The sequence below is a fragment of the Prionailurus bengalensis genome, chromosome C2, assembly GCF_016509475.1.
Source record: "Prionailurus bengalensis isolate Pbe53 chromosome C2, Fcat_Pben_1.1_paternal_pri, whole genome shotgun sequence".
In the NCBI taxonomy this organism is placed as follows: Eukaryota; Metazoa; Chordata; class Mammalia; order Carnivora; family Felidae; genus Prionailurus; species Prionailurus bengalensis.
Window position 1 is genome coordinate 51,391,854 of NC_057350.1, and position 17,365 is coordinate 51,409,218.

Here is a 17,365-nt window from a genome sequence, read left to right on the forward strand (position 1 = left end):
CCTTAGAGACAACTGAATCTGTGACATGGGAAAGCTGATAATATGTAATCTCAGTATCTTTGTGATATATATTTGGCATATATATATTTAACTTGATCTCCTACTGCCCCATACCCAAGCCTTCATTTTCAGAGAGTAAAGGAGTTAATAAAAACATAGCAATATTTCAGTATTCCCTGATACTTAATTCAGTATTTTTATAAAAAATATTTCCACACACATTTTTTTTTTTTTTATTTTTGGGACAGAGAGAGACAGAGCATGAACGGGGGAGGGGCAGAGAGAGAGGGAGACACAGAATCGGAAACAGGCTCCAGGCTCTGAGCCATCAGCCCAGAGCCCGACGCGGGGCTCGAACTCACGGACCGCGAGATCGTGACCTGGCTGAAGTCGGACGCTTAACCGACTGCGCCACCCAGGCGCCCCTCCACACACATTTTAAAATGGCATCAACTTCAACAAGTCAATACATTTTATTGTGTTCACCTTACAGGGAAGTAAACTAAGATTCAGACAAATTAGAGAATTTAACCAAGATAACCTAGTGGCCTATAATGGCAAACTCACTCCTCACTTCATGTTGCAAATATCTTCAATATTTGTTTGTTTGCCTCCCTAGGGAAACAATAATATATACCATCCAAAATGGAGACATAAAGATATATGAATTCCTTTCCTTTTTGGCATTCTTAAGAGTAACTTTTTAAAGCAATTTGAACTGTTACAGAGTCACCAAGAAGGCACAGCATTAATGAGGACAGCACTGACATAGAATATTTTGACAAAACATAATGAACTGCTCACTTTTTATAAGGAGAACAGAAAGCTGTGATAGTACCTCCAACTCAATGTCAAGCCCAGGCTTGTTGGGATTTTAACTGGATGAGCAAAAGTAATATAATGTGCAGAAATGTTAAACATCCATCAAGTTCCTGTTGGAAGTAAACATTTCAGAACAGCAAAGAAGTGTTTTAAGAAGCAGATAATCCTTGTAGACCATGGTGAGGTTTGCAAAGTATTAAAAAAGAGAATAAAATAGAACTGATTCCCCACTCCACCTCCTCCCTATATGAGCTCCTTATTGATGGCATAGATTTAATTCAAACAAGTCAAATACTCCCTTACAGACTTTGGTGGAGAACTATTTTGTTCAAGCACCTTAAAATGAAAGCACAGGAGAGGTGATCTGATAACACGTTTGAAAGGCTGAGGACCATGCTTACAACAAAACCAGGCTGGGAATTATCTTATTATCCCCAAATGGCTTCAGGGGAAAAAATGTCACTATCCCCCAAGAAATATTTTATAATTCAAATATGACTCCAGCAACAAGATAAGATTTTCAAGAATTTGAAAACACTTCTCACTAGCTATTGGGAAAATGAACAGCATTCAAGTGATTTCTGGGTCTTTTTGAATAGCATAATATTCACACCTATGAATGGTGAGGCCTATACTTTGGTTAAATTTAATTACATAAGTTTGCATAGACACAAAAACAGTACTAACAGATTTCCAAGAATACTATATAGCAAATAACGATCCACAGTACAGTGGGGAGAGTGGTAGGAACTTCTACATCTTTCTCAGCAGTTACCATGATTTTTTCTGTGTAAAAGTATTTATTTGTACAAATGTTTAGAATACAGAAAGAAAGTAAGGAAAGAAAAAAGACACCTCAACTCCAAAGTGACAGTGAACTAGGGCCTGCCCACAGCCAAGGGGAAGGCCACTCCAGAGTGTCCTGGCATGGAGTGCCCCACCCCCACCCCCATGCCAACTACTCCACCTCAGTGTCCCCAGGCAAAAAACTGAGGGATCAGGGTGTGAAGATCTTACCAGCTGCTAGTGAGCATGCAAGGGAAGAAAGGGATGTCTATGTGGCCTCCCTGTGACCCAGAAGCCAAGATACACAGAGCAGGAGGCAGAGGCTCCCAATTCAGTTAGGGGCAGGAGCTGCATGTCTAGGAAGAACAAAAGGGGATTTCGGAGGTAGACTTTTTCATGGAGTTAAAAAACAGGCACATTATCCAACATCTCCCGGTGGCCAGAGGGGGGCAGAGTTGCCACCTGAGCTTACTGCTGCCAAAAGCAGACTAGCACAACTACCCGAGGTTCTCTGCACTTGCGAAAGAAGAGGGAAAGGTGGGCATGAAAAACAAGAGAGGAAGAGTACTAGAGCCCTAGAGGTATGGAGGCAGTGGGGGTGGGGAGCATATCAAGAGCAGTTCTGGTTCCAGTAGATGGAAACTCTCTCCTTCCACAGGTCCAGAAACAAGCTGTGGCTCCAACTTCCTTCAGGAGGCTCAGACACGGATGGGGTGAGGTAGTACATATGGTAGCCACCATCACAGTTGTCACAGTGATCTCCAAGGTGCTGCACAGTGTCTCCAAGGTGCTGCACAGTGTCTCCAAGGTGCTGCACAGTGTCTTCAAGGTGCTGCAGATGTTGCAGCACTTGTGCTAGATGCACTGCCAGCAGCAGGTCTTCACAGCTGCCATCGTCACCAGGGTGAAGTTCAGGAAAGACAGGTGCTCTGAGTGGCCACAATCAGAACAAGACACCAGCTCCTTGGACTGCCCTGTCTTCTTGTTGATCTTTGATCTTTGAGGCAGAAGTCACCATAGTGTTGGGCAGGGCCAATCCGTCCAGACCCTTCTTGGATTTCTGCTCCTCTGATCTCAGAAAGCTGGGGTGGGTGGCTGTGAGTCTTCCTTATCCTCACCCTGTTCCTTAGCCAAGTGGGAGTGGTGACTGAGGCCTGGTCAGTTCTTGTAACATTGTCCACAAATGTCACAGGCACAGGGCTGGTCCCGATCCCCAGGATGGAAGTGTCCAGATTTGTATAGGCACTGTCCACACCTCTACCCTTGGATTTCCCCCTTACCCAGACACCTGGGAATGTCTTCTTAACAGTCCTCATCATCAGGGTCATCCAGGAAGTCATCTGGTCCTAGAATCCACGTCCCTGCTCAACTGTCAGTCACAGGAAACTTACCCAGGCTGTCATCATCCTCTCCGGATCTAGAGCACCTCACTTCTCCAGGGGGTCAGTGTGCAATAGAGCCTCTAAACTGCTGCCATCTTGAGATATCAACCCCTTTTTCTTCAGGGTCTGGTCTGTGTCTGGTTTAATAGATGGTTAAAAAAAAAAGTCCGGATCCTCACAAGGGTGGAACCACTTCTTTTTCTGGTGGCACAATACATATGGTAGCCATATGTAGGACAGGGTAGGAGTACAGGTACCCAGAGGCCAATCCTGGACCCTGGTGTCTCTTTCCCATCCAGAGATAACAGTTGCTCTGGAATACTCTAGGCTGTGAGTCCAAGAAAGGAAGGCACACACTGGGCTCAGCACAGAGGTGGATATTATATCTATGGCATTGCTCATGGCATCTTTGTAATTCTGGTCATCAAGAAGCTTCACCGCATTTGCCACCACAGCTGCTATCTTCCCTGCTCCTTTCTTTCAGGGCTTACCATGATTTTTAATTACTTATTTATTGTCTAGCTTTTCTAAAAAAAAGACGCTGAACTGTGTCATTGTTGGTTCACTGCCATAATTTCAGTCCTTAACATCAAGTCAGACGCAAGATGGTTATATGATGCCTGACAGATAGGTGACTACTAAACTAAAGTAAGGAAGAGTAAAGCAAAAACAAACAAAAAACAACAAACATCCACACACAAAACAGAAAAAATAAAACAAACAACAAAATAAATTTTAATAGGAGTAACTGTCAGTTTGCAGATCCAGTGTTTGCCTTCATTACATAATTATTCATGAATTTTATTGCCAGAAATTATAGTAACCCATGACATTCCAGAAAAACTGGCTGCCTATGTGAGAGGAGACAGATATGACACACAGCATGTTTTGTTTGAATTAAAAAAATAATAATAAAATCTTGACATTTCACTTTTCATCTATAAAGCTCTGGATTTCTGGATTCTTTGGGGGAAAAAAAAACAAACAGTATATCAAGCAATGCTAGTCCTAAATTATAACATGGCAATGACTGCTTGAACATGAGTTTTGGACTTCTGGTTTTCATATAATGTCTCTATAATACTATTTTACCTCCTTCATCTTACTTATTGCCTGACTCTTGGAAACATTTGACTTTATTACCTCCACCAATAAATAAGATTAATGGCACTTCAGAAGCTTGACTATCAGGCTTAATTGGGCAGAAAAAAAGTTTGGTAATAAAAATATAATTAATGAATTGTAAGTATCCTTGAATTATCTTTGAATAAATATAACAAAAGATATTTCTGTTAAAATAACTAAAGAAAGAAATTTGGTAAATATGTTATAGGAAATACAGTGTGTATAATTACTATAAGCTTTGCAAAGAATTTAGTCATATGGATATAAAGAAGTTCAACAAGTCTGTCCTTTTGGTTTATGGATAGACATTTTCACTTAATATTTAATTTGATTTAAATATACTATATATTTTTATTTAAACTAAAATAAACAAACAAATAAAAAAAGTAGTTCATCCATTTATTCCACTCACGAACCCTCATCTGTGGCAAACACCAATCTGTTTTCTGTACCTATGACTTTGGGTTTTGTTTGCATATTTTGTTTGTTTGTTTGTTTGTTTTGGATGTTTTGTTTTGTTTATTTTAGAATCCACATATAAGAGAAATCACAGTATTTTTGTTTATGTCTGACTTATTTCATTTAGCAAAATGCCCTTGAACTTAAGTGCTAAGAAGCAATTTAGATTGAAGCAAAGATCACTTCAGTAACACTACTGTATATAGTAATTATGTCTTTTGTCTCAATATATAACATATACATAGAAAATGCTATTTTATCCTCTGGCTATGTAAATAGTATGAGAAGCCTGAAAATATAAAGAAGTTGTATAAAGAAGTAAAAGTATCAAAAGCTTTCTAATTCTTGCTTATATATAATAATATATATTCATATATATATTCATATATATATTCATATATATATATATATATATTCATCTGAGTATGATTCATCTTCAGTATATATTCATCTGAGTATGATTCCAGTGGTTCAAAAATTAACATAACACTGATCTTCTTGAAAATTATGCTGCTTTACCCCTCAATGAAACTTAAACCATTTTAACAACTCTCTTGATATGAGATATATGTAAAGAAGTGTTGTGAAGTGTTAGAAAAAAATTGAAAATATAAAATGCAGAAGAGATTAATTATGTCCACACACCCATTATTCCTCTCTTCCTCTCCAATACCTCTCCATTACACCCATCACTAGAAGTTCAGTATAGGAGAAAACAGTTAAGTGAGGGTGGATGAGACATCCTAAAGAGGTCTGGAACCCACCTTTTTACAAACATCTAAATATTACTGAATTGCTTCAAAAATACTCAAAGGGGCATCACTGTTCAAGTTCCTTTCCTTTTTTGACACCTTTACAGCTTATATAGGAAATTTTAAAACTCCAGGAAACTGTAATGGCACAAATATATCATTTTCATTAATCATGTTAGAAGTAACACACCTTATGACATTTTTCAATGAGTAGGAGCAATCTGATAATCCTCCTCTTGTGCCTGTGTAAGACACTCTGTCGATTTGCCAAATTGAGTTTGATATTTGCTTTATTTGTCTGAGTTATATTTTCATGATAACCCCTTAGCATGTTTGAATCAAAGTATTATCTTTAAGGAAAGTTTTATAATGATAACCATAGACATTTTGAATAAGAAGGCTAGAAAAGAAAAGAAAATTACTTGTGACGAACCTGATTAGAAACATAATGCAAAATGAATTTAGAAATAACAGACCCCCCCAAAAAAAAACTTTTATATAAATCCAGGCTTCTGTATCAAGCATATTAGGAGATTTAAAATGAGACTGGGGGTGCCTGGGTGGCTCAGTCAGTGAAGCATCTGACTCTTGATTTCATCTCAGATCATGATCTCATGGTTCCTGGGATGGAGCCCCGTGTCAGGCTCTACGCTCACAGTGTGGATTCTCTCTCTTCCTCTCTCTCTCTCTCTACCTTTCTCTCTCTCTCTCTCTCTGTCTCTCAAAATAGATAAACATAAATAAAATAAAATACAATACAATACAATACAATAAAATACAATAAGATAAAATAAAATAAAATAAAATAAAATAAAATAAAATAAAATAAAATAGTAAAATAAAATAAAATAACATGAAATAAAATAAAATAGACTGCATTTTATCACTATCATTGCAAACTATGCTGCTTGGCTTGTGGTATATACTTAGGTTGTTGTAAAATGTCATTTGATTTATGTTTTACCACTGCTAACATGTAGAAAAATGGAGAAATGAAAGATAATTTCCACATAGTGATAATGAAATTAAAGAAGAAACAATGCTGGAAAGTTAGAGTATTATTAACTTCAAATTTGCCTTCACACACAGTTGTATGAAGAAAAGCCAACATGCATTTTAGCAGGATAGATATGAATGGGACTAGATAGAGTCTGAGACATACTGTCTGATAATTTATCTTGCCTTGGCCCACATCTCCATTCCTATGTTGCTATCAGAGCTCAGGTCATTATTACCTATATCCTGGGATATTCTAATATCTTTCAACTGATCTCACCTCCAGCCACTTCCTGACTTAGTTCATTTCTCACACATTGCTAGACTCAACACCCTGAGACACATTTGTGTTCATGGCTCATCTCAGCTGAAATATTCCAGGGGCTTCACTTTCCTATAACTTAGAATTGAAACACTTAAGCTGAATCAACTGTTTCAAAACAATGATACAAACCTACTTGTTCATCGATATTGCCCAGTATTCCAAAGACTTCACTTTTCAGGAAAATCAAACCAATCACTATAGTGCAATCACTCTTCCATTAATTACTGGAATGGCTTTCTCTCCATCAAGATATGTGCAAATCCTACACATCTCTCAGAGACTATTTAAAGTGCCAACTCACCTCTTAAGTGTTCCTAGAATTCACACCTGTTCTGGAAGCAAACTTTCCCTCCTGTGAATGCAGCTAAAATTCTGCCTGTCATTATTTGATAAAAGTGTTTTATTCCTTAAAATCTGTTTAGTTAACAAATATTTATCAACAACCATGGGAGTGTTTATTTACTTGAACTATTGTTATACGTAAGCAAAAACAAAAACAATACAAAAACATTTATGCAAAGCATCTAACAGTATACACCCTATTTTAATAGGTACTTAGTCAAGAGCATTTTCCTTCCATCATCTTTCCCTAGTTTATGGTCTATGACTGTTCTATCACTATAAATTTCCACAGCAGTTAATCTATTACCTTCTATGTAATGAATGCTCCATAAATATTTGTTGAACTACAAGGTAATTTTTTTTAGCTCTTTCTTCATTTCTTTAAAAACTGTCACATTACTTGTACTAAATGTTAAATATGGTTCATTTTCTGAAAACGTCCATTTTCATGGACATAAACCTGGTTATGCTATAATGCACAACTAATAATACTTTTGCTTTCTAAGCTTAAAGAGCCACTACAAATATTTATAATTATTTAATTAGCTTTGGTAATCAGAATAAATATTTCCAAGGAACAAATTAAGAATATTGTCTTCCTTTCAAAAGAGAAAATATCAAAGCTGAAAGTGTCACAAGTACCTGATAATAGAAACTGTCTATTATACTTAACAAGGCAGATCTTTCATGTTTACATTCTATAGCCTTGCATTGTACAAACCAATTAGCCAGGCAAAATGAGGTGTATATGTCATTCTGAAATAAGAAGTAGGTAGGGGTCTGGGACTTCAAAGGGAAAGAAAGTGATTCACAGGAAGATTAAAAAGAGGAAATCTTTGTTAAACAATTGTTAGCTGGGCCTAACAGAAACAATGGAACAAGAATTTTAACAAACAGACTTTGCTAAATTCCTCCCTGTCTACTACACCTACTTCATATTATAATGTAAGTCTCTATGGTGATAGCTCCCTTTCTAGAGCAGATACTCTATCTAAATTATTTTAGCCAGTCGGGGTAGGGTCAAAATTTCTTCATGAATCTTTTGGGCCTTGATAATTTTCAGCTCAAAATAATTTGCATGCCAAAGTGACGTATCTTGGGACAATTCATTCTGAACCCCTGCACATATAACTATAAATAAATTACAATCAGTAACTCAGCATATAAAATCATTACCTTTCATGATATATGAAATTGAATGAAAAATTTAATGAATGACCAAGTGTTTTTTCTACACAGAATATATGTAACAAATCAATATTCAAGTATGATAAATAATGTCAACATAGAGCAAAATACACAAGTATAAAGAAATGCACCATTAAAATGTATACATAAACCACTGATATCCTTGTGCAAAGCTAAAACTGTGATGTTTTACAAAACAGCATTCTAATAATTGGGTAAGAATCAAGTATATTTTGAGAGAACAGATAAGAGACACAATAGAAAGAATATGATTGCTTTCTCCAACATTCAACAAACACATACTTGGGTATATCACCTCCTAATCTATTTTCACAGTATTTTATGGAACATATGATGTGTTAGGAAATATTTGGTTGTTTTAAATGATATACAAAATGTATAAACATATCTCATCTTCCAAGGAATTTATAAATTAGCACACACATGAAGCAGATGGTATTATATAATATTTAACTAAACACTGTACTAGGTTATACAGATTATATTGTTAATTAGTTTTGAGAAAGTTCAGAAAACAATTTTTGGATTAGCTCTGTGCATTTGACTGATTAAATTATTTTGAAAGCTTACAATGACTATTCATGTTGTGTTTTCTAGGACATTCCTATCAAACTTTTTGTTTGAATAAAACTGTCTATCCTATATCTACTAAAAATTAATTATAGGATATATTAAAAATGAATAAATTATGTATATTTTTATTACCAAATTTTTTACACTCAATTTTTTAAAAAATAAGGACTTTGACTTTGACCTGAAAAGTACCCAGAAGTCCCTCCATCTTGGATGCATCAGAGGACTGAGGTTGTAGGGAAAACTGCTACCTGGAAATCTAGAGTAATAGACACATCCAGAAACACTACAGAGACACTGTAACACAAATAAAGAATGCCTTTGATGGACTCATCACTAGACTCAACAAGGCCAAAGAAAGAATCAGTAAGCTTAAAGTTAGATCAATAAAAACTTGCCAAACTGAAAAGCAAAAAGAATTAACACTAATTCTTAAACAATCTCATCCAGAATATTAAAGATGAAAAAATCTTCCCAAGTAATTTAATGATGCTAGTAGCTCCCTGATATCAAAACCAGGCAAATAAAATATAAAAGAAAGAAAGAAAGAAAGAAAGAAAGAAAGAAAGAAAGAAAGAAAGAAAGAAAGAAAGAAAGAAAGAGAAAAAGGAAAGGAAAGAAGGAAGGAAGGAAGGAAGGAAGGAAGGAAGGAAGGAAGGAAGGAAGGAAGAAAAAAGAGAGAGAAGGAGGAAGAAAGAAAATGCTAGGGCACTATCTCTCATAAACACAGACACAAAAATTCTCAACAAAATGTAAGCAAACCCAACCTAAAATGTATAAAAAATAATTATACAACATGACAAAGTGAAATTTATTATAAGCATGCAAGGCTTGTTCAATATCTGAAAATAAATCAATGCAATCCTACCCTATCAACTTCTTGATCCAGATCTCAAAGTTCTGTGTTCAAGCCCTACATTAGGCTCAGTGCTGGGTGTGAAGCCTACTTTAAAAAAGAAAAAAAAAATGCCCAAAAAACTAGGAATTAAGGGAATATCCACAACCTAATAAAGAATATCTACAGAAAACCTACGGCTGATATTGTATTTAATGGTGTATGACTGAATGATATCCTCTAAAGATTGAGGACAAAACAAGAATGCCTGCTCTTACCAATCTTATTCCACAAAGTACTAGAATTTCCAGCCACAGAAGTAAAGCTAAAGAAATAGGAGCCATGGTGATAGGACAGGAAAAACAAACAAACGAACAAACAAACAAAACAAAACTTTGTATTTGCAGATGGTGTCATTGTGTACATAAAAAATTAATAATAAAAAAAAGCTCCTAGAAGTAGTAAGTTCAGCTAAATTGCAGCATATAAAAGGGACACAGAAAAACCAATCACATAAATGATAAAATGTTATTTATAATCATGCCAAAGAAAAGAAATACTTAAGTTTATACTTGGTAGAACATGTTTAGAGTCTTTATGTGTGAATTACAAAATGTTAATAAAAGAAATCAACAAGACCTAAGTAAAAGGAGAATAAACCATGTCTGTGTATGGAAAGATTCAACATAGGAAAAGTGACAGATCTTTCCAGATTGACTATAGGTTTAATCCAATACACACCAGAATTCCACAAGATTTTTGTATCCATTTATAAGCTTATTTTACAATTTATGTGGAAAGGCACAGGACCTGTAATAATTAAATAATAAATAAATAATATATATAATAAATAAAATAATAAGTAAAGAAAGTAAAAAGAGTCTCTATCTGAAATTAAAGCTTACTTTATAGGTATAGCAATTGAGACAATAAGATATTGGTGAAGGATTAGGTACACAGATCAATGGAAAATAAATAACACAAAAAAGACTCACACAAATAAACTCAGCTGAGTTTTCACAAACTAATAAAAGTAATTTAATGGAGGAAGGTTAGCCTTTTCAACAAAATGTATTGGAACAACTGGGTATTCATAGGCAAAAAACAAAAACAACAACAAAAAATAAATAAAACCCTCAACCTAAGTCTTGCATCTTATACAAAATGTACTCAAATGAGTAATGAAGATAAATACAAAATGTACAACTATAAACAATAAATGATGATAAATCACTGGCATATGGCAAAAGTTATTAAATTTGACATCAAATGCACAATCCATAAAATGAAAACCTGGTAAATTAGATCTCATGAAAAGTATAAAGTTTTGCTTTACAGAAATCCATGTAAAGTGGAAGAAAATATTTGCAAGTTACAAATCTGACAAAGAACCAGAAGCCAGAATATATAAAGAAGTCTCAAAACTACACAGCTAAAAAATAACCCAATTAGAAAATGAGCAAAAGATAAGAACAGACTTTTCACTAAAGAGGTTATACAAATGGCAAGTAAACACATAAAAAGGTGTATGACATCATTAGCCATTTGGGAAATGCAAATTAAAACCACAGAGGATATCTACACACACCCATCAGAATGGCCAAATAAAAAGTAATGACAACACCAAATACTATCTAGGATGTGGAGAAAGTGGATCATTCATACATTGTCAGTAGGAATATAAAATATAAAGCCTGAAAATTTTACATTATGAAAAACAGTTTGGCAGTTTCTGAGAAAACTAAACATGTAATTACAACACGACCCAGAAATCTCACTCTTGGACATTTATCCTAGAAAAAGCTTATGTTCACACAAAAATGTATACATAAATGTTTTTAGTAGTTTTGTTTGTAACTAAAACTATAATCAGCTCAGATGACTTCAATAGCTGAATATTAAATAAACTGTGGCTCACACATACCATAGAATATCACTCAGCAATGAAAAAGAACTGTCTAGTGATACACACAGCTTGGATGAATATGCAGAGTATTATCGTGAATGAACACATCATTCACGAACACACCAGTTTCATGAAGGAGTTTAATGTTGGGTCTCTCATCTTCAAGTCCAAGTTGAAATATGAACGTCTTTTAATCTATAAAATGATAGCACATGTAAAAGGCTACAGAACTTAAAATTATGCTTTCCATTATCATTTTCACTCACATTGAATATTAAAATTCATATGAATAAAAACTTTAAGTCAACTATTTTAGAAAGTCTTGCTATTCAAAGCATGGTCATAGGATTAACTGCACTGGCATCACCTGAGAGCTTGCTAAAAATGCAGAAACTCAATCAAACTTAATCAAAATCTTCATTTTTCAAGATCTTTCTCTGTATGTAAACTTTTGAACATCATTGTTCTGGAGTAATGGATAGCTACACAGTGGGTAATTGTGCAGTATAATTGCAAGATCTTTCCTATACATTGTTATGTCCTGTGTATATGGGAGTTGAGCTACCATATAAATGTCATATCTTAGCACATCAAAGGATATAATCAACAGAATGAAAGGCACCCTATAGAATGAGAGACAATATTTATAATTCACATATTTGATAAAGGGTTAATATCTGGAATAAAGAACACCTACAACTCAACAACTAAAAAATCAAATAACCTGATTAAAAAATGGTCAAAGGACTTGAATTGACATTCCTCCACAGATGATTTACAAATGACTGATATGCACATGAAAAGATAATCATAATCATTAATCATTAGGGAAATCAAAACCACAATGAAATATCATCTCATGCCCATCAGTATGGTTACTGAAAGGAAGGGAAGGGAAGGGGGAGGCAAAGAGGAAGGGAAGGGAAAGAAGGGAAGGGGAAGGGAAGGGAGAGAGAGAGGGTGGGGGAGAGAGGGTGGGGGAGAGAGGAAGGAAGAAAGGAAGGAAGGAAGGAAGGAAGGAAGGAAGGAAGGAAGGAAGGAAGGAAGGAAGGAAGGGAGAGAGAGAGAAAAGAAGGATAAAAGGAAAAATAAGTTTTGGCAGGGATGTGAAGAAATCTGAACCCTTGTGCACTGTTGGTGGGATTGTAAAATGTTGCAACTGCTATAGAAAACAATATGGAGATTCCTCAAAAACGTAAAAATAGAGCTACAATATGCTTAAGCAATTCCACCTTTGGGTATACATCCAAAAGAATTCGAAACAAAATCTCAGAGAGATATTAACATGCTCAAGTTCACTGCAACATTATTCACAATAGTCAAGACATAAAAACAACCTAAATAGTCATTAGCAGATTAATGGATAAAGAAAATGTGGTAATACATACCATGGAATGTTACTCAGCTTTAAAAAAAGAGGAAGAAAATATGAATGAACTTGAAAGATATTATGCCAAGTGAAATAAACCAGTCACAGAGGAACACACACTGCATGATTTCACTTATGTAAGGTATCTAAAATAGCCAAATACATAGAGGGGATATGGAAGGGGGAGAAAAGGGAGCTGCTACTCAGTAAACATTAAGTTTCAATTATTCAAGGCAAAAAAGTTCTGAAGATTTATTTCATAATAACATGAATATACTTAACACTACTGAGTCATACAGTTAAAACTGGTTAATATAGTAAACTTTACATTTTTTTAACACACACAGGTACACATAAAGCCAAATCTATCTCAGAATAATTCTGCATAACATTTGTTATCCCAAAAAAGAGAAAAACAAAACAAAAACAAAAAAGATACAAGAGAAAAATAAAACTGTAACATACTCTCCAAAATCTGACTCCAACCAATCTTGCCTACTGTATCCCCCAATATTTATGTATTAACATTTCATTTTAGCCAATATATAACATACCCTCCAAAAATGTGATGACACCAACCAATCTTGCCTACTTTATCCACCCCCCATATGTATGTATTAACCTTTCATTTTAGCCAATTTTTTAGCCAATATCATTTAGCCAAAATATATAACCACACTGAATTCCTTCAGCATAACAGACACAATGACTCACAACTCAACTAGATCTTGTTCATTGCCTCCATCATAACACTTCTCTTACCAAAAAATATAATAAATCATTGTGCCTGAATTAGTGGGATCAGATCTTCTTAATCATTATATGCCCAACATTTAGCCCAAAGTATGGAATATGCTAGGCTTTCAATGCTCTCTCCATTTAAAATACACACACACACACACACACACACACACACACACACTCCAAATTCTTTACCCAGTGAAATCTTTTTTTTTTTTTTTTTAACAGCTCAGTTGAATCTAATCTTCTTCCCCAATGGTTTTGGCCCATAGCTGTCTCTCATTTCTCTGAATTCTATTATTGTGACATTATTCTCAAGCTGGTATTACTATTTAAATGTTTATTTCTCTACAGCTTCTCTTTAAAAAGAAATGGTCAGAGAGTATTTATAATTCTTTGTTTTCTTGGGTATTAATAAATACTATGAACCAATTAATTTTTGATATAGAGTGACTTATATGGATTTTGATATAGAATTAAAGATTTTCAGTTTAATTTTTAGTTGGTTAATTATTTGATTCATTGAAAAAATCTTTCTGATATTTGTCTCTATAATGCAGCAATTTCCCAGGAATTTATTTTGGAATAAACTTATTGAAATGGTCTATTTATGGGTTCACTGAAACTCTGCTCTAATTCAGAACCCAGAGTATTATGGCCATTATATTTTTGTTAGGCTTTTATAAAGTTAAGAAGCACTGCTCAGAGATGCAATTTTCTAAATAGCCTCTGATGCTCTGATAGCGGTCTATTTTCCAAGAACACACCCCAAGTAAGGAATTATTATCAGGAAAATGAACAACAAAATATGACAATTTATTGTCCTCAGCCCCCAAAAGCATAAAATATTTACTCAATAAAATGGGCAAATTGGTATAAAAAGTCCACATCACTGAGATGAAATATCAAAGCTAAAATGGTTCAATATTGTAACAGCATTTATATGAGGACAAGGCGTGGATGGATAAACTAAATTTATAGCTTTGCCCTTTTCCTGTTTTTGCATGGTTAATTCTTGTCAATATTGAATTATGTAGGCTATTGTACTTAATTAATGTGAGGATAAGCTCATCATTGTTTCCATGAATAAACCCAGTTAGAATGGTGATTTTCTGACATGAGTTTAATATATGCTGATTACAGTAACATTTCCATAATGGTTTTTAAAAATCACTCATAATAATTGTAAAATATTTTATTATGAGTTGCTTTTTAAATCATGAGCAAATATTTGTTTGAATCATGAGAAAGTATATTAATAAAGTACAAAATTTGTTATGCACTAGGGCAAGTTAGATTTCCACGTACTCGTAACTGAAATAATCAGCATTTTATCACCGCCATCCTTGCTGTTTAAAGTACGGCCTTTGGACTATAGACAGTAATATTACTTGGAAGCTTTTAAAAATTATTAACTTCAGGTCCTATCCCAGCCTACTGAATTCTAACAAAATTTTCAGATAATATGCATTTACATTAAATTTTGAAAATATCTTATCATCATCACTTTCATTGCCATGATAAGAATCCCTCTAACTGGCACCTTGGAGCTTCAATGTGTGTTTAAAAAAATGTTTATTTTTGTTTTGCATCCATGATATCACTCAATGTGGTCCAGTGTGCACAGCATTAATGTGTGTCACCTATATGATGAAATGTCATTTTACTCATAAATATCCCACTGGCCACAGCTTCTCCAACTTAAAGTATGTACCACCTGGGGAGTTTGTCAGACTGCAGATTTTGAACAGTAGGTCTTGAATGGGCCTGATTCTGACTCATTTTCTGTTTTAATAGATCCAATATAATCTACCTGATATAAGGTACCAGACTGGATCCCCCACTGCAGAAGAATTATTTCAAAGTTTAACGTTACCCTGAACTGTATATTGGGTAGACATTTAGCAATACATTAAACCAGTCAGACTCCGTGACAGGTAATCTGTATTACTGAGCTCATGAGTAAGTTCCATCTCTGCTACCATGACCACTTTCCACTTCGTACACAGAGTCCACTGAGAAAGTACCAATGTGTCCGGGTAATGTTGATTGCATAATTGATGATAGCATCATCTGCATAGAATTCAGTAATTTATAATTTACTTTAGACATAAACATTGTCACTCTTTGCCAATTTGAAAGATTCATCTACACATATCTTCCTCTGACCAACCTGTTACCAATTCCCCTGTCTTATAATTTTCAAATCCATGATCATATGGCAAAATTATTAGCTACTGTCTATACTATGTATATAGCCATTGTCTATAACTACCACTGTATAGTTATATTTCTAACTATACATCTGGTCCTTTCTATACCCATATGAAGTGACAACCAAATATCTTTCATGAAACTCCGTTTATGGGAAGGATGCTCTTACCCAAAACCTTTAAGGACTGTACTTGGAAGTGATTATATTATGTTGGCAATCTAGATCTGACTGGCATCAGAAGACTGAGCAAAGCCTGTGTTAGAGAAAATAATGGTCCCAAAGAGGTCTGTCCACATACTAACACGTGGTATCTTTGAATATATTGTTGCATGGCAAGACAGAATTAAAGTTGCAGATAGAATTATGTTTGCAGATCAGCTAACCTTGAGGAGAGGAAAGTACCTTTGATATTCCAGGTGGGCTCAATGAAATCACAATGTAATCCTTTTGAGAGAAAAGTTAGGCAGGACCATCAGAGTCAGGAAGAGATTTGAAGACACAATGCTGCTTTTCTGGCTTTGAAGGAGCAGCGGGGGCCATGAGCCAATGAATACAGGAAACCTCTAGGACCTAGCAAAGGCAAAGAAACACCATCTTGCCTAGATCCTCCAAAAGGAATGCAGCCCTCTCTGGTGACACCTTGATTTCTAGCCCAGTGAGAACCATTTGAACTGTAATATAATATTTCTGTGTTGTTTAATGCCACTAAGCAGTAGGAAACTAATACACCATCTCTTTTTCTGTTACCTGATCATAGCAAACTTCCCACAAGGATATAAAAATCAATTGAAGGAGGAATGACAATGTGGTAGAAATAGTTACTGTGGATATATGAGAAACTTGCTCATGTAATTAACTTGAGTTATCATAACCACTCAGGTCCAATATTAAATATACCACTTCCTCTTTAAGATTGTGCACCACTATTTTCACTGAAATTTATCACTTTGTGGACTATAAAAAATTCAGTTATTTAAGGGCAAATCAAGTGTCCTGGTTATTTGGTATTCCATGGTTAATAATCAGTTTCTAACAATGCCAAATAGCAAAACAAGAGGTATTACCAAGGAATTATATTTAATTGTGAAATAAGACATGCATGCCATTTAACACCCCGATGTGTCCTGCTATAACTCTCTTACTAGGACTTTTCAGAACTTGAGACAACAAAATACCTGCTATTTTAGCAGAGCAATAGGGAGAAAGATAACAGAAACCACCATACACCAATTTGACTCCATGAAGCACAGCATTTTACCCAGTATTGCCAAACCTGGACAATTTTAATTGTTCTCATTCTTGAGCAAGAGCTACGAATTAGGGGATACACTACGTGGGTGAAGTGGTCTCATAAGAAACTCCTTTCCTTATACACTTACATATAATATTACATATTGAGAGAAAGACTGCACATGCCATTTATAAAGGTCATTAAGTACTTTTTATTACATTTATTCATAATAATTTTTTACAGTTACTAATATAAGGAAATAGTTGAGAAGAGGGCATGATGGGACAGCAATAAAAT

At 34.8% G+C, this 17,365-nt stretch overlaps 1 pseudogene; it reads right to left on the minus strand.

The window, feature by feature from the left end:
* Nucleotides 1-2,215: 2,215 nt before the first annotated feature.
* The window catches only part of LOC122490966, a 36,519-nt pseudogene continuing 21,369 nt past the window's right edge, over nt 2,216-17,365 (minus strand).